At 37.8% G+C, this 27,208-nt stretch overlaps 1 protein-coding gene and 1 long non-coding RNA gene across 2 annotated transcripts in view; both read right to left on the bottom strand.

Moving 5' to 3' along the window:
• Positions 1-27,208, bottom strand: part of TRAM1 (translocation associated membrane protein 1) — a 392,129-nt gene that overhangs the window by 90,092 nt on the left and 274,829 nt on the right. The gene's annotated exons all lie outside the window — the stretch shown is intronic.
• LOC140712317 (uncharacterized) overlaps positions 9,044-27,208 on the bottom strand; it is an 87,744-nt gene continuing 69,579 nt past the window's right edge. Inside the window, exon 4 of the long non-coding RNA XR_012093848.1 lies at positions 9,044-10,118. This is a non-coding gene — a long non-coding RNA (uncharacterized lncRNA). The remainder of the gene's footprint in view (positions 10,119-27,208) is intronic.

Below are 27,208 nucleotides of genomic sequence, written 5' to 3'. Positions count from 1 at the left end.
AGTTTTCCTGTGTCCTTTTGCTGCTGCTCCTTCTTCCTCCTCTTCTTCTTCTTTTGGTAAGAATGGTTAACTTAAGATCTATTCTCTAAATAAATTTCTAAGTGCACACACTGTAGTGTTAACTATAGGCATATTGTGGTACAGCAGATCTCTAAAACTTATTCATCTTGTGTAACTATAACTTTATGTCCGCTGAACAATGCCCCATTTCCTTCTTCCCTCCAGCCCCAGCGCATAGCAACCACCTTTCTATTGTCTGCTTCGGTAAGTTTAACTATTTAATTTTTTTTAAGAGACAGGGGCTCACTGTGTCACCCAGGTTGAAGCATTGTGGCACAATCACAGCTCACTGTACCCTTGAACTCCTGGGCTCAAAGGATCCTCTTGCCTCAGCTTCCTAAGTAGCTGGGACTATAGGCACATGCCATCACACCAGGCTAAGTTTACTTTTTGTAGAGACAGAGATCTTGTTATGTTGCCCAGGCTGGTCTCAAACTCCTTGCCTCAAGTGATCATCTCTCTTCAGCCTCCCAAAGTGCTGAGCAGTTTGACTATTTTAGATTCTTCATGTAAGTGGAACCATCTAGTCACCTCACACATACTAAGATGGCTATTATTTTAAAAATTAAAGATAATATGTGTAGTGAGAAAGATAAATTAGAATATGTGTATAATGTGATGGGGATATAAAATGTTATAGCTGCTAAGGAAAAGAGTAGAGAGGTTCAAAAAACTAAAAATACAACTACCGTATGATCCAGCAGTTCTACTCCTGGGTATATGTTCAGAAGAATTGAAATAGGAATCCACAAGAGATATCAACACTCCATGTTCACTGCAGCATTATACGCAATAACCAAGAAGTAGAAATAACCCAAATGTCCACCAACAGATGACTAGATAAAGAAAATATGGTGGCTGCACATGGTGGTTCATACCTGTAATCCCATACCTTGGGAGGCCAAGGCTGGTGGATCATGAGGTCAGGAGATTGAGACCATCCTGGCCAGCATGGTGAAATCCCATCTCTACTAAAAATACAAAAATTAGCTGGCTGTGGTGATGCACACCTGTAATCCCAGCTACTTAGGAGACTGAGGGAGGAGAATGGCTTGAACCCAGGAAGCAGAGATTGCAGTGAGCCGAGAGCGTGCCACTGCACTCTAGCCTGGTGACAGAGTGAGACCCCATCTCAAAAAAAAAAAAAAAAAAAAAAAAAGTGGTAAATACAGACCATGGAATATTATTCAGCCTTAAAAAAGAAGGAAATACTACTATTTGTAACAACATGGATAGAACTGGAAGACATTATGCTAAATGAAATTTGTCACAGAACAGGTTTTCTGAAAAATTGAAACAATATTTGACAATTAGGAGATCTACAAAAATTCACATTTCTGGTTTCTTTCAAAAAGATTTTGAATCCCAGAGCTCCAAGTTATCTCCCATGGTAACAATAGCTGGAGCTGAGGAGCTGAGACTTTACAGAGGAGGTGGGCTTTCTAGTTGGCCTCAACCCATACCCAAAATGCTTCTCTCCTCTATCTGCTTGATCCCTACAGACACTTGTGATCTTGCCTTTAATCTCCCTCCACCCCACGCTTTGGGTTATCCTTCTTTGTGGCTTCCAACTTTGACTTCCTCTTTTATTTTTGCCATTTTTAGAGACAGGTTGTTGCTCTGCCACCCAAGCTGGAGTGCAATGGTGCAATCACAGACCACTGCAACCTCCAAGTCCTGGGCTCAGCTGATCCTCCCATCTCAACCTCCCTAGTAGTTGGGATTACAGGTGCACACCACCATGCCCAGTTAATTATGTTTTTTGTAGAAACGGGTCTTGCTATGAATCCCAGGCTTGTCTCTTGAATTCCTGGCCTTAAGTAATCCTCCTGCCTCAGCCTCCCAGAGTGCTGAGATTACAAGCATGAGCCACTGCTTTTGGCCAACTTCCTCTTGAGTGATAGTCAGTTAGACAGAGTTTTCTCTCCACCTGACCAGGCATTCACTAAAGACTTGGTTTCTGATCACTCCCTGGGTACACATGTCAAAATAGGAGAGCTTTACTGTCATCCATCCCCTTTTGTAAGGTCAGAAGGACACTACTCAATGAGCCTGCAGTGCCTGGTGGCCCCAAACTTTCAGGAGAGAAAGACTGAAACACAGAATTCCTAACTGCTGGGAAGGAGGTAGAAAGCAGGCAGTGTTTTGGAATTCTACTTTGATAAAACAGTTGGAATAAATTCTACTGTACCTGTAAAATGGTTCTGATATGATGACACAGTTCATTGAATAGGATATCTCTGGGTAATTAGATTCCATATTACCAAAGATTCACTCCACAAAAATGAGAACTCTCAGTCATTTCTGCAAGAAATGTAATTTAGTACAACCTTTCTGGAACACAATTTGGCAATGTGCAGTAAGAGTCTTAATAAGTCTTCTGCCCCCATTATTTCCCCTATTAAGACTCCATTCTATGGCAGTAATCCAATATGCAGGCAAAAAGCACTTTACAAAGATTTCTATTCAAGCATTATTATTTATGATAACAAGACATTGAGAATGATTAAAGCATTTATTCTCCAATTGTTGGACCACTAAGAAATGGTACCTCCATGAGATGGGATATTACACAGCCACTGAAAATGGTGTTTTGGAAGCAATTATAATCATATGGGAGAGAGTTTTATGTTGGAATGCATGGAAAACGGTTTGAAAGACAGATTTTAAAACTTTTTGTTCAGAATAATTTCAATGACATTTATAGGTTTTTGTGGTTGTGTTTTGTGTCTCTATAGTAGTAGTGGCAGTAGTAGTATAAGAGGAGGAGGAGGAATAAACTTTAGGGGCATCTGTCCAGGGAACAATGGTTATCTTTCTCTGATAAATGACCCAGCTTCCTTACTGAAGGTTGGGTCTTCAGTAACCTTATTATTCTGTGTAACTGTTTCCTTATCACAGTTGATGGGACCAAATGTGAACTCTTGGCACAAGCTTGGGAAAACAGATTGACTCCTCTAGGAACACTGGCTTGTTCTTAATGGAGAAAGAAGGTATAGAGTTGAGATCCATGGGGTGGCTATGTTGGACTATCTATCCCCCAAAGCAAGGAAATCAGGCTGGAAAAAAATAAAGAAAGATAGAGCCTCTACTTTCTCAATTTCTGCTTCCTTCTAATTTCTAGTATAACAGTTCAGCTTCCCTTCTGTTCCATGGAATATCCCGTGGGCTTTACATAAATTCCCATTTTTGTTTAAATCAGTTCAAAATGGGTTTCGATCATTAGCAGCCAATTGAATATGTGATAAACAAATATACACAGAAAACAAAGTAGCAAGATCTTTTCCGAACGTTAATGATGGTGAGAAATCACATATAACTTTTACTATCTTCTTTTTATTTTTCTGAATATTGTTTTCTAAAGGGAGTAGTACCATTCCCATAATAAAAAAAAAAAGCATTATAAGAGAAGAAAATATTGTTTAAAAGCATGTTTTTTCCTCTTACAATAGAAAGAGCTTCATTACAAATTATGCTACTCAGATATCCTCAAATACAACTGTATTTCCTGTGGTAGAGAATGAAATTTACCTTTTAAACATCCCAGAGTGAGAAAATTGGTACAGTTCTCATAAAGGTTTGATGGGGCTTCAAGTTAATCAAATCCAAGGTCTAGAGATGGGCTCTGGTGTGCTGAAGAGAGGGAATACCTTTATTTTTTCTTTTTTTGCTATTTTTGTTATTTATTTATTTTTTTGTTTTGCCAATGATTGCTTTGTGAGTAGGCATGTGATGCAGTGTGAGCCAATGAGATTAAAATTGCAGCTTCTAGCAACGTGATTTGCTACTCTTCCTGAAGAACTTCAAGAAGCAACACTCTCTCTCTTTGTAGGGAATTTGTCTTATATTGAGAGGATACCTAAGCAGCTGCCACCATCTTACTCCCTACCCAAAGATAAACCCTACAGCTGGAGGAGAGGAAAGGTATGAGAACTGCAGGCCTGTTGAGCTGATGTTGCTTATTTAATCAATCCTGAAGCCCACCTCACCTTTGGACTTCCAGTTAAGTAAGCCAATAACTTGCATTGTGGTTTAGCTAGTTTGGATTGGCCTTCTGTCTTTGGAGCTAAAGGTTCACGACATACCTCTGAATTTAGAGATATTACCATATGCTGTGGTGTGAATATGGCTTGTTTTGTCCTTCCAAGTCTCATGCTGAAATTTGACTTCCAGTGTTGGAAGTGGGGCCTGGTGGGAGTTGTTTGGAGAGTGGGCATGCTTGTTTTGTTCCAGTTCTGAGGGAGAATTGCTTTCAACTTTTCCCCACTCAGCATTATATTTGCTATGGTTTGTTGTATATGGCTTTTATTTTTTTGAGGTATGTTTCTTCAATGCCTGGTTTATAGATGGTTTGTATCAACAAGAGCTGCTGGATTCTATTAAACGCTCTTTTTGCATCTATTGAGATGATCATATGGTTTTTGTTTCTAAATATCTTATGTGTTGAATCATATTTATTGATTTACATATTTTGAACCATCCTTGCATCCCTGGAATAAAGTCCACTTGACTGTGGTGTATTATATTCTTGATGCACTGTCGGATCCAGTTTCCTCGTATTTTGTTGAGGTTTTTTACATCTACTCAGGGATATTGGCCTATAGTTTTCTTTTTTTGTTGTTGTGTCTTTAGTTCGCTTTGGTATCCATGTAATATTGGCTTCATAGAATGAGTTAGGGAGGAACCTCTCTTTCTTATTTTTTTTAGAATAGTTTCCATAGGATTGGTGCCCATTCTTCTTTGTATGTCTGATAGAATTCAGCAGTGAATCCATCTTATCCTAGGGCTTTTTTTTGTTGGAAAATTTTTTAAATGACCGATTCAATTGTGCTACTCATTTTTGGTCTGGTAAGAATTTCTATTTCTTCTTAGTTTAATTTTGGGAGATTCTATGTTTCCCAGAATTTATCTATTTCCTCTAGGCTTTATAGTATGTGTGTGTACAGATGCTCACAATAGTCTCTAATAAACTTTTGTATTTCTGGTATCAGTTGTAACGTCATCTGATTGTGCTTATTTGAATCCTCTGTCTTTATTTCTTGGTCCATCTAGCTAGTGGTCTATGAATTTTATCTTTTCAAAGAACCAACTTTTTATTTCATTGATCTTTTTTACTATTTTCTTTCATCTCGAGTTTATTTACTTCTACTCTGACTTTTGTTATTTCTTTTCTTCTGCTAGCTTTATTTTTTGTTTGTTCTGTGTTTCTGATTCTTTGCGGTATGACATTAGGTTGTTAATTTGAGATCTTTCTATCTTTTTTTTAATGTAGGCATTTAATGTTATAAACTTCTATCTTAGCCCTGCTTTTTCTGCGTCCCAGTGGTTTCGGTATGTTGTGGCTCAATGTTCATTTGTTCCAAATTTTTCCCCTAATTTTATTCTTTGTTCAAAGATTGTTCAGAAGCAAGTTGCTCAATTTAGATGTATTTATACAGTTTTGAGAGTTTCTCTTGTATTGATTTCTAGTTTTGTTTCACTGTGGTCCAAGGATATGCTTACTATGATTCTGATTTTTAGAAACTTATTGAGGCTTGTCTTGTGGCATAGAATATAGTAAAATTTCAAAAATGTTTAATGCACACATAAGAAGAATATATATTCTATGACTGTAGGGTAGAATGTTCTGTAAATGGCTGTCAGATTCATTTGGTCTAGAGTCTAATTAAAGTCCAAAGTTTCTTTGTTATTTTTTTTGCCTTGATGTTCTGTTGTGTTTTTGGTAGAGTTATAGAAGTTCCCTACTAGTGTTGGATTTCTTTCTATCTATTTTCTTAGATCTACTAGTATTTGTTTTATGAATCTGGATGCTCCAGTGTTGGGTGCATATATATTTATGATTGTTGCATCTTATTGAATTGATTCCTTTATCATTTTACAATGACTTCTTCATCTTTTTATTTTTACTGTCATTGACTTAAAGTCTGTTTTATCTTATAAAAGTATAGCTACTTCTGCTCACTTTTGTTTTTTGTGTGAAATATCTTTTTCCACCTCTTTGAGTATAAATGTCTTTGCCAGGTGGGCTTCTTGTAGGAAACATATGTTTGGATCTGGTATTCTTGTCCATTCTGCCAGTATCTTTTAAGTGAAGCATTTATTTCACTTATGTTCAAGGTTAATATTAATATTAATATTAACATGTGGAGGTTTGTTCCTGTTGTGATGTTAATTGTTACCTGGTTGCTTTGTAGTCTCAATTGTGTGGTTGCTTTATAAGATCTATGAGTTTTATAGTTTCGTGTCTTTTTATGACAGCAAGTATCACACTTCTGTTTCCATGTTTAGAATTCCTGTGAGCATTTTTAATAGGGTTGGTCTAGTGGTGACAAATTACCTTAGCATCTTGTCTAGAAAATACTTTATTTATCTTTCATTTATGATACTTAGTTTAGCAGGATATAAAATCTTGGCTGATTGTATTTTTATTTAAGAAGACTTAAAATAGCACCCCAGTGCCTCCTGACTTGTAAGATTTCTACTGAGAATTCCTCTGTTAGTTTAATGGAATTTTCTTTTTGGGCAACTTGATGCTTCTCTCTTGTTTCTTTTAGGATATTTTTCCTTCACATTGACTTTAAATCGTCTAATGACTGTATGTCTTGGTGTTAGTATTACAAAGTATCTTCCAGATGTTCTATGTGTTTCTTGTATCTGGATATCTACATCTCCAGGAAGACCAGGGAATTTTTTTAAAATTATTCCCTCAAATAACTTTTCTAAAGTTTTTATTTTTTTCTTCTTCCTCAGAATGCCTGTAACCCATAAGTTTGGTTCCTTTACATAATATTATCTTTCTTGAAGGCTTTGTTCATTTAAATTTTTTTTTCTTTTTTTATCTGACTTGGTTAATTCTAAATACCTGTCTTCAAGCTCTGAAATTCTTTCTTCTGCTTGGTCTAGTCTACTGTTAAAGATTTTACCTATATTTTGCTATTCCTTCAGCAAATTTTTCATTTCAAAAAATTCTTCTTTATAAAATATCCCTTTAGAAAATGTTTTATTTATACTTTGAATTATTTTTCTTATTTCATTGTATTGGCTTTCAACAATCTGTTGAGTCTCATTGATCTTCCTTCAAATTCATATTTTGAATTAGCTTTTATTCAGAATTTTCATTTTGGTTAGGAGTCATTGCTAGAGAGGTAGTATGTGATCCTTTGAAGGTGTTGCTACAGTCTGGTTTTTCATGGTGCCAGGGACCTTGTGCCCCATTTTGTTTTCATCTGGAGAATCTGTCACTTCTTATTTTTGAATTTACTTTCATTTGGATGGGACTTTAATTTTTAGCTCTTGAGAGTTTGACTGTAGCATATGTTGGGGACAGTCTTTTGACTTTGCTTCTTTGTGCTTTTAGGAGGCCAAGGTTCTGCATGAATTTTTTGGTTATAGATAACCTTATTGCAGTGGTTTTCATAAATACTGGGTGTTTGTAGGTGGTAACAGTGGTGTACTGGGTGTGTGTTTGGGCTCACTGCCATCAGCAGAAACAGAAAAGTGGAGGTCTAGGCAGCTTGTTTCACTCCCCAGCGCTGCACAATTCTGTGCAGGAATTGGAATGGGTTGTGCAGTTCCCCTTATTGGCCAGTAGCTGTCTCACTTTTGTGGATAAAGACTAGTTGAGTGCTGCATGATAGTGTCAGCAAAGTTGTGGGAGTCTATGCATGTTGACCTCCCAGCCAGTATGTGGTGCTTGCAGAAGATACGCAGCTGCAGTGGTGGCAGTGGGATTTTTTTCTTAGCTTTTACTGACCAGGAGAAGTACTAATGTTTCTCCAGTGATGGGCGGGGCTGAGGAAATCTCAGGGCTACTCATCCTTGTGCTTTGCTTCCAAGGTGATTGTAGGGGCCAAAGCTGGGCTAGGTGGGTCAGTGGAGGTGTAACTAGGCTATCCATGGCAAGCATAAGTGCTGACCCCAGTGGGGATTAGGGGTTAGCTCTCAAGCCACTGGGGCAATCTTCCAGGGAGGGATGAAAGTACTTTTCCTGGGCCACAGTACCTATGTGGGGGAAGAGGGTTTGCCAGAATCTGCAGCCTAGCAAGTGGCACTGGGACCCACCCAGCTTCCACACCCCAACCTGAAGGTTCTCTCTTCAGTGTCCAGCCAGCAGAAGCAGGACAGAATGGCGAGGCCAGAACCAAGCAGTCTGCAGTCAGTTTGTCAAGCCATGGAACTCTCTTGTAGCTAGGATCACAAAGGCCCACGGTAAGAATGTGAGTCCCCAAGGTCCTCCACTTACTTATTCTCTGGGTGCAGGTCCAGTGCCCACTACTGGTGACCTCAGGCTAGGAGCCCCATTTTTTCCTTCTTTATCCTCAGTGTCTCCCATCACCTCTCTGTTGAATCCCAGTTTTCTCTCTCAGAAAATCTATTTGAAGTGTGAATATTCATTCAATATTTTGGTTATTCTCCATGGAAGAGGCACACCCTCACTGCATCTCATCAGCTGTCTTGAGGTTCCCCTATGTAAACAATCTTGATGGATTAGCACATAAAATATTAGTGTTTGAGGACATGGATAATATATATAACAGTAAAAAAGTGGAATAGATCCATGGACTATAATCCTTGACATTTTGTAGCTTCTAGCCAAAGAGAGCATGACAGCCAATAATTACATATTATAACTACATATAATATGTTAATTATAATTTTATAACATAATACATTATATTTATAATTATATATACTGTAATTGTAAGCAAACAAAATTTTTATCTAAAGATTGTACAAAGGGAATAATTAAGTAGGGCTAACTTTGTGGCATTTGAACTGTGCAATCACATAGGCATCCGAACTCAGACTCTGATGGGTATAATGCTCTTCTCTTGCCATCTTGAAATTCTGAATTTTTTAACATGACACTCTGCATGTTCATCTTGCACTGGGCCTCACAAATTATAGATCCAGTCTTTTCTTGATCTAGTTCTGAAATATATATGTAATCTGACATATATATGTATATATACATACAGACATACACATGCACACACATATAACATAAATGGACATGATTTTTCTACATAAAATCATCTGATTAGCCCCCTTGGCTTTTGATTTTATTTTATTTTTTACTTGTGGTGTCACATTTTCATTAATTCACCTATCATCTCTTTCTTATTCTCCTTTATGATCAACTATGATATATTTATATACAATGTTGTTTATGATTATGATTGTAGACAAGTTGGTCATGGTCTTAGGCAATTTCTTTTAGGTTTACCTCAGTTCACAGGTATATATTTTCTTCTTTACATAGTGAATGAAAAATCACAAACAAGAATATCTCCCAGCAAAATATAACAACATAAATAAAAGCCTTGCATCTTCTGGGAAAATAGTGTAAGTGTTAAGGGGTAAGAAATTTATCCTTTTACATAACTATCTACGCATCCATTCATTCACCAATTTATTAATTTATTCATGTGGCATACATCTACTAATAAATACTTATTATGTAAGAACGTGGGATTCAAGGACGAGATGAATACGTGTGTTCCCTGTATCTGGAATGACTCACGGTACAATACAGGGAGGTTGATATATGCTACATGCAAAACGATGCAATGCAATCAAGCATTACATAATGTTAATTAATTCAATGTCAAATGCATATTTTGTCTTAAAAGTCCCTAATAGTTACCCAAGCATTATTAATTCACTGTAGCTGTCTTTCTCCATAGGGCTCAAGGAGCTATCACTGAAGTCATCCATGTGGAATACAATGCAGAGAAGTGAGGGAGAGAATGTTCTTTCCTGAGTAGATGCATAAAAACATTTACAGGGAAGAATCCCTTTTGCTGAGTCTTGCAGGGCAACTGACTGACAGGGTATCCTGTGTGGAACTGGAAGGCAGGAGACAGTTTTCGCAGAAGAAACGGCATTTGCAAGGGCCTGGAAGAAGGTAGAATTTTGCATGTTCTGCATCAACCATCCTGGGGTGGCCTTGAGTTTGGTACAATTTTCTTGTGCACAAAGAGAAATGCCTGGAGGGAGGTGTAAACTCCAGAGTTTGATTTCATTGGTAGAGACTTGAACCATCTGCGCTATCTAATCTGCAAAACAAACATACAAAAATAAATATATTTCAATGCAAATGTGGTTGATGGATAGCACTACCATTTCATCTGAAACACATTGATTGTGTAATCCAAGTATTCTTCTCCCTAGAATCCCCTAATCCTTTAGAATTATGGATTAACTTAATTTTGCAATTTTTAAATTAATGTGTTTCAAATATTATTCCACCTGTAGTGAGAAACTCAACATCTTCTGCTACCTTCTAACACACTCCTAAAGCACACACTTTCAGAGATACACATCACAATCTCAAATCCAGGAATTTTTAGAGGATTACCTTACTCCTGTCATTTCTTGCTTTAATTTTTCTTTTTCCACTTAAGTTTCAGCCTCCCCTGTGTTTTTCTTCCTGCCTGTGGCTGGTTTCTTGTCTCCCCCAAGATGACCTTAATGTGCACTACAGACCATTTTACTTTTGTGTTCACTAAACAACCTCAAACACAGGATTGTTTTATGTAGCAGAGTTATTAAAGTCTTGTGGATATCTGAGGCAGTTAAATGACAGTATCGCCAAAAAACTAGAAAGCAAATAATAGCATCTTTGTTCCTTAAAATCCTTTATTAAACCCACCACCGCTCATTTCCCATGGCTGTCTTTCTCTCCAGGCTCCTTGCCTACCATTAGTTTGTTTTGCCCCTCTCCCCTCTCCTTTTTCATTGATTTCACCTTCTCTCTTCCGAGAAGCATTGACAATTTCAAGACTCTATTTGATTATGGAAAGAAGTGCAGATCTACACACTGGCCATGCACATCTAAAGGTGATATGATTAGATGAAGAAAATTTCCAAACAAATTTACATAGGGTCTCTGTCATTAACTTATCAGGATTTGTAATTTTACTCTTTCCACAAGCACCAACAAACTCTGTAAGTAAAATCAGAAGTGCAGGAATTAATTTTCCTAGTGATATAACTCATGCAACTCCCCACAGAGAACATAAATAATATGCTCAATCTGAGTGGGAGTAGCATCTTTGCCTTCTCACTCTGGTTGGAGAGCAAGGAGGTGCTCTTGCTAATGGGGAATAGAATTGGGATTAGCCTGTTACTCTGTAGTTTTAGGATTTGACTTGTTTGCCAATCAATAACTGTGAAAGACATTCATGAAAATAATATTTGGGCACTTATAAAGCAGACAGACAGAAACAATGCTACATTCTGAAGAAATAAGTATAAATACAAATTAAAAAAACATATATATAGGCAGTCAGGAAGCATAACAAAGAAAGAACTTTTGTGATTGAGAACTAGAGATAAAAAATGGACTAGAACTTGGTCATTAAGAAGTAAAAAATAATAACGCACACTGTGTAGAATGCTATTTTTAAAAGTATGTCCAAGATAATGAAGTAGACTTATGCCATGTATGTAATGATTTGATGGCATGGCTGCACATATTGTGTACTATGGTAAACAAATTTTGCATGCAGCAGGGTAACAGTTTCTATTTCTGATTTGCTTTCATATACAGAAGAAATTGGTTTAAACAATTCATAGGCACAGGGTCTTGTATAACTATCTCCATTGCTGGACTTACCACATTAACATTATCTGTTAAAGTGGTTATTTTCTTATGAAATTATAAGTGCCTTCATGTTAGAAACTGTATCTAACTTATCTCCCTAGCCCTGATGTGTAGCACAGTTTTTATCACATAGTAGATGTTCAATAAATGTTTGTTAAATGAAACAATGAATAAATGACCAGTGTTTAAAATAAATCAAGATAGGTCTAATGGGAATTTAGTGGAGCAGCCCAATAAAAGTCAGACAGCATTCAGAAAAAAACAACCTATTCTTATAGTCACATTCAGGAATACGTTTGTACTCATTTTAGACTAAGTATTAGATTGCACAGCCTTATCCAACCTGATTGCAATTCCATTCCTTTAAATGCAATAATGCCTATATCACAGATTGATGGTAAAGCCTCAAAAAACATGGTTACATATGCTATTGATTTATTAAAAATAGAAGTATGGTTTCCCTCTGCTCTCTATTTCCTTGAATGGTAATAACAGACCAGCAAAGAGAAACAATGGGTATTACCCAGTTCTGCTAGGGTCAAAGAAGCTTTCATGTTGAATTCTGATCAGGTTTAGAGTTTCAGGGGACTTCTGGAGCATAGTTGAAGTCAGCTTATAGACACGTGGATTGCTTTCTTAGACACACATCTCTTAAAATTATATATTTGCAGTCTGAACTTGACATTTTAGCTTGGTCACTCTTCACACCCTCCCATTCCAAACTGCTTAGATTAAAATGTCCATACCTATGAGGATGGCAAACAGCAGAACACGTTTTAATCAACGAAGGACTCTTAACCACATTTTAAGATAAGAAGCTTGCTTTGAAAACACCTATTTTAAATGTAGAATTCTGATTTGCTGGGCTCAGCCTCCAGGAATTGGGTTGATAATAGCCAGTCTGTAGAGCCACTGATGTATGTGCTTGAAGACTGAGCACCTTACATTAAATATGGGGCTCCAAGGAAAAGTGGAGCCCAGTCAGGATGGAGACACTAACCTCACTGCAGTAGACATTTTATGTCAGTTTCACCTAGGACAGAAGGCCTGGTTAACCACCAGGCTTACAGAAGGATGCCAGCCAAAGGCATTATGATAAACTAAGCCTTTTAGGAATGGAACAAAGCAGTTCAGAAATTGTATCCCTCTAAATATTATCAAATTAATATAATCAAACCTGTTCTCATTAATTGAGGGAGGAAAATGTATGCTGAAATGGTTGGGAGCACTGACTATGCAGTTAGACTTTCCAGGTTCACATTGTGGCTCCTCCTGCTGTTAACTTGGGGCAAGTTATTTAGCCTCTTTGCACCTCAGCTTTCTCATGTTTAAAATGGGATACCTTAATTCTGGTGTTTGGGATAGAATAAAACTGAGATAATATTTGCATAACACATAATACTTACCTTGCTCAGATTATATGCTCAATAAATTTATACATGTGTGTATGTATGGATGAATGGATGGATATTTAGATAGAGGATATAAAAATAGAAAGAGACATGGATATAGATGTAGATATTTAGTTAAAATTTATGTAAACCTCTCAGGCTATAGATATAGCATTGTTAAATTTCTTCAATATTTAATTACTGTACTTGGTACTACATATGCTATTTCTCCACGTAATAGAGCTAAAGTTAAGAAGCATCTTCAATGGAACATAAAGTCTGTAATTGAGATACAGCTTCCCCATTTACTCATTTTATGAGAATTTGAGTAAGCCACTTAAGACTTCTGAGTTTCATTTTCTTTAACAATTAAACAGGTATGATAATGCCTATCTTACAATGTTGTTGGGGAGGCTTAATTAAATGAAATTGTGAATTGATATGTTCTAAGCTTATATGAAGTTTGTTATAAATATTTATTTGGTGAATGTACCTTGCAACAAATGCAAAATAGTTAGATAAAAATATCATTCACTTCCTTCAACTTTCAGATAATTTTCTTTGCAGCTTAGTAGACACACTTCTGATGAGATTTACAAAGAGTAGTATACTAACCTGGCACAAAGAAGTAGCCTCTGACTTTTCATTCATAAATATTTAACAAAGCTTACTAGGGTTTTCTTATAGCTAAATATATTAATTCATCCAAAAATACCTATGGACTGTCCACAATGTGCCAGGCACTGTTCTAAGGAGCTTGAGATACACCAGTGAATATGATGCTCATGAAGCCCACATTCTGAGTGAGAGAGGCAATGGACTAGAAACATGGGAAAATATGGTAGTCTCCCCTTATCCTTATCATTGCGAATATGTTCCAAGACCCCCAGTGGATGCCTGAAACTGCAGATAGTACCAAATCACATATACACTATGTTTTTACATATATATATACATACAGTATTAGTCTGTTTTGACACTGCTATAAAGAACTACCTGATACTGGATAATTTATAAGGAAAAGAGGTTTAATTGACTCACAGTTCAGCACAACTTGGAAAGCCTCAGGAAACTTACAATCATGGTAGAAGGCAAAGGGGAAGTGAGCACATCTTCACATGTCAGAGCAGGAAAGAGAGCAAGAGAAGGGAACTGCCACACACTTAAAAAAATTTATTTCCATACGTTTTTGGGGAACAGGTGGTGTTTGGCAATATAAGTAGTGGTTTCGGAGATTTTGTTGCACCCATCACCTGAGCAGTATACACTGCACCTAATTTGTAGTCTTTTATCCTTCATCCCTTCCCACCCTTTCCCCGAGTCTGCAAAGTCCAGTGTTTCATTCTTATGCCTTAGAATCCTCATGGCTTAGCTCCCACTTATAAGTGAGAACACACGATATTTGGTTTTCCATTCCTGAGTTACTTCACTTAGAATAATAGTGTCCAATCTCATCCAGGTTGCTGTGATGCCATTAATTCATTCCTTTTTATGGCTGAGTAGTATTCTATTGTGTATGTATATGTGTGTATATATATATATAAATAACAGTTTCTTTATCCACTCATTGACAGGCATTTGGGTTGATGCCACATTTTTGCAATTGTGACTTGTGCTGCTATAAACATGCTTGTGCAAGTACTTTTTCATATAATGACTTCTTTTCCTCTGGGTAGATACAGGATAGTGGGATTGCTGGATCAAATGGTAGTTCTACTTTTAGTTCTTTAAGGAATCTTCCTACTGTTTTCCACAGTAATTGTACCAGTTTACATTCCCACCAGCAGTGTAGAAGTGTTCCCTTTTCACTACACCCAAGCCAACATCTATTATTTTTTGATTTTTTGATTATGGAAATTCTTGTAGGAGTAAGGTGGTATCACATTGTGGTTTGGATTTGCATTTCCCTGATCACTGGTAATGTTGAGCATTTTTTCATATGTTTGTTGGCCACTTCTATATCTCCTTTGAGAATTGTCTATTCATGTCCTTAGCCTACTTTTTGATGGGATTGTTTATTTTTTTCTTGCTAATTTGTTTCAGTTTGTTGTAGATTCTGGATATTCGTCCCTTGTCAGATGTATAGATTGTGAAGATTTTCTCCCACTCTGTGAGCTGACTGTTCCTTTTGCCATGCAAAAGCTCTTTAGTCCCTTTAAAACCATCAGATTTTGTGAGAACTACTCATGAGACAGCACTAGGGGGATGGTGTTAAACCATTAGAAACCTCCCTCATGATCTAATCACCTCCCACCAGGGCCCACCATCAACACATGGGGATTACAATTCGAGATGAGATTTGGGTGGGGACACAGAGCCAAAGTATATCACATACACACCTATGATAAAGGTTTTTTTTTTTTTTTTGGCTTCTTTCTTTTCTTTTCTTTTCTTTTTTTTTTTTTTGTTTCGTTTTTTTTGAGACAGAAAAAAAAAAAGTTCTAGGATTACAGGCGTGAGCCACCACACCAGGTCTGATAAAGTTTAATTTATAGGTTAGGCATGGTAGGAGCTTAACAACAACAGCTAATAATACAGTAGAACAATTATAACAATATATTATAATAAAAGTTATGTGAGTATGGTTTCTGTCTCTGTGTCTCTCAAAATATCGTATTATACTGTACTCACTCTTCTTCTTGTAATCCGTTGATCTGATAACTGAAACACCTACTGAGTGCTAAGGGTCAGGCAGGGCATACAGCGTGGAAATGCTAGACGAAGGAAGATTCATGTCCTGGGCAGGACGGAAAGGGATGGTGTGAGATTTCATCATGCTACTCAGAATGGCACTCAATTTAAAACTTATGAATTGTTTATTCTTGGAGTGTCCTATTTAATATTTTCAGACCACAGTTGACTGCAGGTAACAGAAACTGCAAAATGAGAAATTGTGGATAAAAAGGGACTACTGTAGTCAATTACATTGTCTTTAGAAAGTAGTAAATACTTGTGGAAGAAAGGAAAAGCAGAGCACAATAAGAGGGATGGGAATGTGAAGTTAGGTTGCAACTTAAATAAGTGGTCAGGGTGGGCCTCATTGAGAAGGTGAAATATGAACAAAACCTTGAGGGAAGAGAAGGAGTTAAATAAGGGGATATCTAGGACATGAATGTCTGAGTCAGAGGCACAAGCCGGAACAAAGGCCCTGTTATAAGAGGGTGCCTGGGTCTTCCAAACAAGGCAAGAGAAGTAAATGAGAGATAGAGAACTGTAGGAGAGAAGACTCTAGACACAATGGAGAACTTGACCACCTGATGGGAACTTGTGTGGCCTTACAAGGATTTTTTTTTACTCTGAGTGAAGAGGGTGTCCATTACAGGGTTTGGAGCACTGGGATGACCTAATCTGACATATGTATTAAAAGGACCACACTGACCCCTATGTGGGTTTATAGGTGGGTAAAACACGGAGGAGGGAGACTAGTTAGGAGCTACTGCAGTTATCTCAGTAGAAGAAGATGCTGGCTTGGACCAGGCTGGTAGCAGAGGAGATAAGAAGCACTGCTGGCATTCCAGGGTCCTTTCAAAAGCCAGTGTCTCCAGTGCACTTGATTTTCTTTCCTTTTTTCTATCCAAACTCATGACTCCAACATCTTTTTAAAATCAAATGCACAGTCTTATTATTATTATTTTTGAGGCAGGGTCTCACTCTGTACCCCAGGCTGGAGTGCAGTGGTGCAATCTCGGTTCACTGGAGGCTCAGTCTCTCAAAGTGCTGGGAGTACAGGTGTGCATCACACTCTTACGGGATCATTCCCACTAGTGCACAAACATATTGCTATTTTTTATAACTTAGAAAATAAATCCCCCCTTGGCCTTGCTTATCACCTAGCTGCTAAATTTCTTTGCCTTTCTGTGCTGTAAACTTCTCAAAAAATGTATCATTTCTGACTGATCTCTTATAAATCCACTCCAGATATAAACCCTTTGTTCTAAATATGCCACCACATTTGCTCTTGCCATGGTCAGCACTATAAGATCTAACAATGAATTTTTAGTCTTATCTAAGTTGACTATTATTTTTTTTCTGGGGTGTGTTATTGTTAACTTGTTAAGCCAGAAGCTACCTTTTCCAGAATTCTCATCTCCATTCGCTTCTAGGTTAGAGTTCATCAAAAGGGGAAGACGATGGTCATTACCCTCAGGAAGTGGCTGCTCTGAGATGTGGGGATAAATTCACACAGCTTGCTCTTGCTCTCCTCTACTCTGTGTCTAGCTGATCTTCCTGGCTGCTGGCATTCCTGGCCAGAAGAGACTTCAATAAGGGGGGCAATAGCTTCCTGTAGACCTCTCTAGAAGCTCCTCTTTGTTTGTCTCATTTTGTCTGTAGAGCCCACTTGAAGTTCATGGTCATCAATTAAAGAGAGAATCTATCTCCATAATAACAAAACTGAGATGGAAGCATCTTTCACGAAATGCCCATCCATCATCCAGTTTTCTCTAAGATATTGGGACACAGTGCAGTGGAATGAGTGTGGGCCTTGGGAAAGCATTGCGCCAATTCTTATGATGATGTTTGAGGAAAAACAAGTATTTCCATCCCAGATGTTTAAATGGTTGAAGTACTCCAGATCTTGTGATCACTTAAGGGCTGTGAGCTGAAGTGGAAGGGTCTTCTGGGTGGCAAGTGCACAGAAATTATAGCGCCCACTGCGGATTAGTAGCCGGCCTGAGAGATTCTCATCTGTGAGTGTGGAGAGTGTTTAGAGGTCCCCTTCTGGGGGCCCTAACACTTCTAGTACACTCCTAGTACACTCCTGGGGATGTAAGCTGCTCTGGGGGGAATCACTGGATTGTTTTTGGTATCCCCATATGTCATCCTGGACCAGTGAATTCTCAGAATCACCTTCAGACCTTTGGGCTGCTTTATGTGAGAAGCTGGAGCAGGCTCCCAAGGTGGACGGGCTGTGAGTGCCGCTCCAGCTCCTGAGTCACTGCTGATGCTCCCTAGAACCTAAGTTTTGAAACACTAGAAATTCAGAGCTAGAAATGTGGATTCTAGTCCTGACTTGCTCCTAAAATACCACTATCTGCCTTCACCAATTTGGAGTAATGAGTTTCCCAAAAAGCACTTTGAAAGTATCCATGAGAACAGTGCACCATCCATAAATTGAGGGAGCATTAATACAAAAGGCTTAAAATTCCATTAAGAATCCCCTGAGTCACTAATCTTCCTCCCTTCTTTTAGTCTTCATTGTGCAACTTTGGCTTAGTGGGTTTTCTAAATTGTTCTGTTAATTTTAGCTGTTTCCAGATAGATAGCCATACTCTAGGTGAATCATGAGGAAAATTGAGGATAAGAGCAAATAGCACAGTGCTCTATCAGGAGCTACTTAATCAGCTCTTTAAAGATAGACAGGGTACCTCTTCATTACATGAGTGTTTCTGAATAATACAGAATGTGTGTGTGTGTGTGTGTGTGTGTGTATTTGTACAGTTGTTCCTCAGTATCTGTGGGCAATTTATTTCAGAACCCCCTGCAGATACCAAAAAATCTATGTGTGTTCAATTCCCTTATATAAAATGGTATACTATTTGCATATAACCTACAAACATCCTCCTGTATATGTTAAATCATCTCTATATCTTATAACACCTAATACAATGTAAATGCTATATAAATAGTTGTTATACTGTATTGTTTATGGGATAATGACAAAAAAGCCTGTACATATTCAGTACAGACAGAACCATCCTTTTAAATTAATATTTTCCATCTGCAGTTGTTTGAATCCACAGATGAGAAACTCATGGACACAGAGGGTCACTGTGTGCTTGTGTGTGTATGTGCATATACATATACACACATCTATACATACATGCACACACTTGTTCATACATGTGTGTATATGCATGCACGGTGTATGTGCAGTAGTGATTGATGATGAAAAATACAATTGTATTCTTTGTTTCTACCTACCTTTCCTGTATCTATATTTTTTCAGTCAAATGCAATCAAAGGACACCTATATTTGACTATTCAGATAGAAATATGTCACACAATTCTCATGTTTTTTCTTCCCAATTTGACTCATCGTCATTTCTAGTGCAAATGAAGAAGAATTGTATACTGTTAAAATGTCAATGTGACTAACTGTAGATAAGAAAGACTTATTAGACCTACCCCAGGGTATATAATGTGAATAAATATTGCCTTATTTGTTCATTATCTGAGGTATCAGCTTGCCCCTATTCAGGAGATTTTATCGTTTTAGATTAAGAAATCTATTTTGTAACCTGTTATTAAACCAAACATTTTCCCCACATTATAATTACAAAGGATCGTATTTTCCTGTCCTTCTCACCCCCACATGGTTCTGCCTTTGATGCAGTTTGAACAACAGAACTGCATTTTTCTCTTCCAAATAATTCACAACCAGGCTTCTACCATGCACAATGACATTCACTTCGAGCCAGAGAGAACTGGAAAGATGAGCAGAATGCACAAAAGTTGTCCTGGTGTGATTGTCCAAAGGAATATTTAATCGGTCACTCTTCCTTCTCAGAAAACCAAATGATTCTCCAGTGATGTGTAAAGTAGGTTCCTGAAATCAGATATAAAGTAGAGACTGTCCTGTTCTCTGTATCCCCCAAAACATCTTAATGGTTTTGGGAGGAATGTATTAATAAATGAATGGTTGGATAAACCAACAGAGTCAAACTTTCAAAGTCAGGTTTAGAGACAGAGAAAAAATAAGATGTGAAGAGAATAAATCTTTTCTATTAGTGAGAGCAGAGTTTCTCAACCTCAACACTACTGATATTTGGGGCAAGAATAGTTTTTGTTTGGGACAGGGAGGGGAAAGAGCAGGGGTTTGTTGCACTGTGCTTGTAGCAATGTTTAGCAGTGTTGGGCCCTGGCTACTGGCCACCGGATGCCACTACTGACAACAAAATATGCCTGCCTGAGACATTGCTCAAAGTCCCTGGCTGGCAATAATTGAGTCACATAATCTATTTCCCCTTGACCATATGATCTGGGAAGAAACTAGAGTTCTTTTAACACATGTGAGGTAGGACATACAACTTGTAGAGTCACACTGCAAAAAATAACATTTTATAATTAAGAAATTTTAGTTCCAAGAGAAATTACGTATGTCAAATGACAGAATCCAGACTGTATGAAAGTATATCATTATCAGGTTCATTATGCTTCTTGTAACTATTCTTCTAATTAAAGTCTGCCAGGGCCTGGGGGATGGGGGATTGGGAAAGTGAGGGTCAAAGGCTATAGTTTCAGTTATGCAAGATAAATAAGTTCTGGAGATCAACTATACACTATAATACCTATAGCTAACTTTACTGTATTGTATATTTAAAATCTGCCAAGATGGTAGATCTTGTGTTAAATGTTCTTGCCATGCACACAAAACTATAATGATAATGAAGGGGATGAGAGGAAATTTTGGAAGGTGATGAACATGCACATAACCTGGACAGTAGTGATGATTTCACAGGTGAATACCTATCCCCAAACTCCTCGAGTTACATACACTACAGATCTTAAATGTTAATTCTACCTCAATAAAGTGGTTTTTAAGAAAAGAAGACAAGGATGTCTGTTCTTGACACTTCTAATCAACATTTTACTAGGGGTTCTAGCCAGAGCGATTAGGCAAGAACATTAGATAAAAGACATTTAGAGTGTGAAGGAAAAAATAATCCTAAACAAAAAATAAAAGTCAGATATATAAGATAAACCATAGCCAATTTGGTATAGGCAGCCAGTGGATCATTAGTCAGGAATTTGTATAGGTAATTGGACCATTCTCACCCTTCCTAGTGGCAATAAGATTGGAATAGAAGGTAGATTCAATGAGAGAAGAGAATGTCTCTGTCTTTCATGAGTGTAAACCCAGCTGATAAAACAGTGTCAGGCCTAAGGTAAGGAATCAACAAATATTAACTGGACACATAGGTAAATAAATGGATGAATGAATATGGCTTCTATTTCCCAAATTTACTGCCAAGTTTTCTCTTATGTGTTGACTGAGCCCAGTCTGTCCTGTATTTTTGAAGATTATTGTAAAGTACAATATGAACTTTTTGTAGGATTTTAGTCTTCCACTTATGTGTGAAATTTATAAAATTCGAGTTCTTTCTGCAATTGATTGTTCATTCAATAATTACTTTAAGTAATCTTTTTATAACTGAAGAAGAAAAAGTCCTTGGGTAACCTACCTGCATCCCCTTCCCTGTGGTATTTTAAGTCTGTCTAGATTAGATACCTGGATGCTAAAAACTATGAATGAATTTGTTTATTTTAAAAAGTCATAATGAAATTTACGAGTGACTATCCTAAAAGAATTTAAATCCAAAGGTGGTCAGATTTGAATTTCTGTGTTCTCTACAGCACTTTCTAGTTATACATATTATAATCACTGTTCCTGATAAAGTACTAGGTTGTGGTATATGAAATTGTTTATGTGGATTGAAAATCATCAAGTGGTTCAACCTAACAGATACTGAAATCACATGTATAGGGAGAGGAGAAAGAACAAAAATTACCTTTGGTGGATAGATCAGATAGTGGCAAATGTTAGTAGAGAAAGGAGGTAAGACCAAGACAACTTTTCCAGCATCACCTGTGAATTCTCCTCCAGGGACAATAATGATTGCATCCAAGGGTGGCTGAGATGCCCGGATTTAAGATGCACACTGGAGAAACTCTACTCCCACCTTTCTTACTGACTGCTTTTCTCCAATGACACATGACTCATTGACTATTCATGCTGTTCATGGACCATATAACATCTAGGAATATTGGGGAGAAAATTCGCCATATGACTCAATGAAATACTTCTTATTTTTTATACTACACCTAAAATAATGCCGCTTTGACATTTTTGTTTTGTTTTGTTTACATCTGTGGGTTTTGATAAAACCATAGGCATTTGCCTGCCTCTAAACAAAATGCCTTACAAGAGAATATTGTTGTCTCTTGAAATAATGCTTTTAGAAGTGCAAGGAAGTAGTAAAATTAATTATTTAGGAGCACATTAGGTATGAAAATTACTTTATATTGAAGTTGATTTTTTTTTAATTTTTTTGTAAGGCTCAGGGATTTATTTTCCATTTATTGTCTTACAAATGACCTAAACAGTATACTTAACTTAAAGAACAACAGCCCAACAAATCAAACCAATAAAAAATACTGCCTACCACCAAGTATTGAAGAAGGGTCATTACAAATCGTTTTCTGCAAACACTAGGCACAAGTTATTCTTTATTGGTAACAATGGATGAATCCAAGCAGTGAAATGTGTAAAAGTTCCAATAGGCATCTTATTGACTTCTCTTTAATTTTAAAATGTTACTGCTAATGACTGATTGACTATAATCTCAACATTCAGCTTCTCTCACGGTGCTATACTGAGTCCAGTGAACTTCAGTTGTATGCATGAATACCTCAATTCTTCATGGCTTCAAATCCTCTTCAAAGACAACCATATATACTCTCTTAGATCTTGTAGTTATATGACTCTATCTAGAAAACCATGATTACCCTGGAAAACTCAGTGGCACTGGTAGTGAGTCTATGACTACTTGAACATTTTGTCTGCTATGCTACTTGGCATGGCTACTGCTAAGGTAGCATGACCTTCAAAATTTGTAGGCATTGTTTTCCATGTGGTCCTATCCCATTTTGTCTTGTTGGGAGGTATTTTGAACAATATATTAGAGCAGTGGTTTCCCAAGTGTGGTCCTCACACCAGCAACATTAGTACCACCTGGCAACTTGTTAGATATGCAAATTCTTGGGCACCACTACAGACTTATTGAATAAAAATCTGGGAGTGGCATCCCCAGACACTGAAATCTGAAGGTGGCACCCAGTAATCTGTATTTTAATGGGTTCTCCAGACGATCCTGATGCTCACTAAAGTTTGAGAATCACTATGTTGGAGAGACCTCCTGGAAAACAGCTTTTTTCCCCGTCTGTGACCAAGAATTTAAATTTGTCAATGAGTCAGGATTTTCTTATTTTTTCATCTTTTCTGTAAGTGAACTGCTTGATTTGAGCAGATGAACAGGAAGACTGAAGCCTGTAGACTTCCACAGCTGTGATCAGCAAAATACCTTTGGTTTAATAAGCCTAAGTCTCACCTATATATAAGGAACATTTTGAAATCCTTAAGAACTTTAGGAGACAGGAAATCATGTAGCCCCCACTGTAAAGAAGCACAGGCAAGACCTTGTGCAGCAATAGCCTGTCCATGAGATTCTTCATTGCTCAGCTTCTGAAAGCATTTCAAATTGTGCTGAATACTGCAGTAAACAGAATAACTGTGGTGTGCTGCTCATGTAAACGAAGACTGGAAAATACAGATTTTTGTTTTTTATTACTTTTTAGCAAAAACACTTTGCTAAGCCATTTAGTTGTGGGGAAAGGCCTTAGGGAATGGCCAGGAAAATGAAAGTTTGGAGCAAAGAGAACTAAATTCTTGCAGAAGAAAAATCAAACCATTCAAAACAGTCCAGGAAGAGGAGATGAGGCCCACTGTGTGGATAGCACAAAACCTACTTAGAAGGGCATAAGTGAGAGCCAAAAAGAGAGAAGTGGCCAGTAAAACATTCCTAGTGGCAGTACTGCCCAAAGCAATGGCATATCTAATACATATTAAAGTGAAAGTCACCAACATTCTATGCTGTGCTATATTCCCCTTCAGTATTCTCAAAGAGTGGTGGGCAGACTGTAGGGTGGGCACCATATGACCCTACCTCTTGATGTTCACGCCTATAGAGAGTTGTTTCCCCTGGAGTGACCTGTGACTTGCTACTAGAATATTAGATAATATCAGGTTCATAATCATGTACATATAATTAGATAAATCCTGTCAACTTTGCCATATTCTATTAGTTAGAATATAACTAATATTCTATTTAGTGAAAATATGGCAAAATGGAAAGGATTTATGTAACTATGTGTACATTATTATGACCCTAAGATTATAGCACCTATTTTGCTGGAGTCTTCTGTCTTCCTGGATGGCTTTGGAAGAAGCAAGCTGCCTTATTAGGAGGTGTCCATGTGACAAAGAACTTTGAACAGCTTCTAGGAGATGAGAGTGGCCCTGAACCAAAGCCAGCAAGAAACAGAAATGCAAGGAAGAAATTCTGCCAACCTGAGTGAGCATGGAAGGGGATATTTCTAGTTTGAAGTGGGCCTCAAATTAGACTGCAGCCCTGCCCAGCACCATGATTATATCCCTGTGAGACCTCTAAGCAGATGATCCAGTTGAGTCATGCCTGGACTCCTGACCCATCAATGTTGTGACAGGTTAAGTGCGCATTGCTCTAAGCCACTACTGTTGTGGTAATTTGTTATGCAGCCACAGATAACTAATACATGAACCATCAGCGAACTATGGTACGGTTGACCTAGACTTGGAAGAATAAAAAAATGGAGGCAAAACAATTTAACTTTAACCTGATTGAGGCTACAGATTTAACTATCACTTTCTAGAACATCATATAGGAAGGATAGAAACAGGTTTTAAAAAATGCCACAGGAATGCAATCAGCAAAATCCAGACCATGGAGAATTTGAAAGTACAAAAACAAAACAAATGAAAGAGGCCATAGATTTAAAAAAATATTTAAGAGGCATATCAACAAATTAAAATACGTGAACCTTGTTTGCATTCTGATTTGAAGAAACATATCTAAAAATGCATGAGACAACTGAGGACATTTAAACATTGAATGGATGTCTTAGGATATTACGGAATTATTGTTAATTTTGGTGAATGTGATACTGGTATAATAGGTATAAAACATCTTTATCCAAGTATTAACCAGGCCCGATCCTGCTTAGCTTCTGAGATCAGATGAGATGGGGTGCATTCGGGGTGGTAATTGTCCTCTACCTCACGTGAAATAAATATTTTATATGGTTTTACTAAAAATAAGACTCATGTATTTGGTCACCTAGTTTACAAATTTTGAATTATATTTATTGAAACATGACATACTGTGTTCTGAGCTTATACCTTAATTGTATTTTGTGCTGTTTTCCAGTTTCATGCCTTGTAAATAACTTGTATAGATTGTGGATCAAATTCTAAATAAAAACTCTTAATGCCAATAAAAAAGAAAGTCTTTATCTCTTAGAGATACAAAGTGAAATAGTGTGAAAGAAATTTATGATTTTGTTCAAAATAAAATACTGAAAACAAGAATATAGGAGGTGGGGAGAAGGATGGTATTGTTAAAAGCAGTTCGAGCATTCTTTCCTTTAAGCGGGATGATGAGTAAATGGGAGTTCATTGCACTACCCTTTTCGTTTTTGCTTTTTTTTTTTTTTTTTTTTTTTTTTTTTTGAGATGGAGTTTTGCTCTTTTTGCTCAGACTGGAGTGCAATGGCGCGATCTCGGCTCACTGCAACTTCTGCCTCCCAGGTTCAAGTGATTCTCCTGTCTCAGCCTCCTGAGTAGCTGGGATCACAGGCATGCGCCACCACACCCAGTTAATTTTGTATTTTTAGTAGAGACGTGGTTTCTCCATGTTGGTCAGGCTGCTCTTGAACTCCTGTCCTCAGGTGATCCGCCCACCTCGGCCTCCCAAAATGCTGGGATTACAGGCATGAGCCACTGTGCCCAGCCTTATTTTTGCATGTCTTTGAAAGATTTTATAATAAAAAGTGGTTATGGTTTTCTTTTTAATGGAGGAATCTAAGGCAATACACAAAGGTCAGAGTGGACCTGACAGCAGGGTGGGGCTGCAGCACAGATGGGGGCCTGGCAGTGGGACGAGCCTGCTTCCCCTGAATGTACTCCACCAGCAGCCTCCGGGAATGATGTGCAAGATGACGTCCTGGGTTACTCTACAATGATAATTTCCATTCATTTATAATTTCATTTGTTTAAAGTTATATTTGTGTGTATATATTTCATATGTGATTTATAAATGAATTATTTGTACATTGTGGATGTATAGGCTCCGGGTTCTGTTTGGTTGGTTGTTTATGATGGAGACATGCACAGGAGAAATGTGGCTCTTGAAGAGAATGTGGGGAGGCCTCCATCTGGGCTACACTACAGCAGTTCATTCTGGGATGCAATTAATTCTGAAGGAGGACCCATTTGCCTTTGTAAGTCAACCTCTGCTCCAGAATTGAAACAGAACAGCATTTTCACCATGGCACCTGAGCTGGAGAACCTAAAACCTGCTTGATGCTGTGCCTGTTCTGGAAACACTAGCATAAGTCAGAGGAAGGGTAGAAAACAACTCTGACACTGGCCTTTTAGAAGTTGATGTCATGCACTGCTCCAGACTGGATATTTCAGAAAGGTAGCAAAGTGTATGCACTGTAGGAAGAGCTTATTAGAGTGATGATTCCGAAGGAGTTTCCATAAGAACCTCAGGTCAGGGAGATTTTTGAATTAGCTTGCCAGGATTTCTGGATATGATATGTTTTTTCTAATTGGTGTCTTTCTTGGCAGGGGAAATGAAATATATGACAGAGGTATCTGAAGTAAACATAAACCATGACCTGGTTTGTTTGCCAAAAGAGAATCCAGGACTGGGCTCATATGGAACAATCAGGCAAGCAGCCAACCATAGAGGTCAAATACTACTACAATGCTGTATCTCCTGTAATGGCAAGCCAAGAGCTAGAAGATATTAAGATGTTGGATAGTGACTAAAGAGATAAGAAACTGGAAGTGGTTTGGTCAGTGAAGCAAAGAGGGCTGAAGTTTTTAAGTCATCCACAGCCTGAACACATTAATGATGTAGTGTCTTTGGCTGATAACTTAACAATATTTCTCAATGTGGACCATTGAAACCGGCAAGAAAATCTACTTGCTGCTGCATATTTCCAGAGTCTAGGGTCTTTAAAAATGAATATTTTACTATGATATCCTGTGGTCCTGGAGGCTAGTGGAACTCAACTGGAGAGTTCTACCTTGTGGTCTCTCATGCAGCTACAGTCTGATGGTGGCTGGGAATGTAGTTGCTTGAAAGCTTCTTCACTTACACGTCTGGCCCCTGAGCTGGGATGGCTGGAGCAGATTGGACTGAATAATCATATCTCCAACAAAGCCCTTCCATGTGGCCAGTGTGGACATCCTTAACCACGGGTGTCCTCAGGGTAGTTAGACTTCCCAGTGGTAGATAACATCTTACAGGCTGAGAATTCCAAG

Source organism: Chlorocebus sabaeus, chromosome 8, assembly GCF_047675955.1.
Source record: "Chlorocebus sabaeus isolate Y175 chromosome 8, mChlSab1.0.hap1, whole genome shotgun sequence".
Classification (NCBI taxonomy): Eukaryota; Metazoa; Chordata; class Mammalia; order Primates; family Cercopithecidae; genus Chlorocebus; species Chlorocebus sabaeus.
The sequence above is the reverse complement of the archived record's forward strand: the minus strand, read 5'-3'. Positions and strand labels throughout refer to the sequence as shown.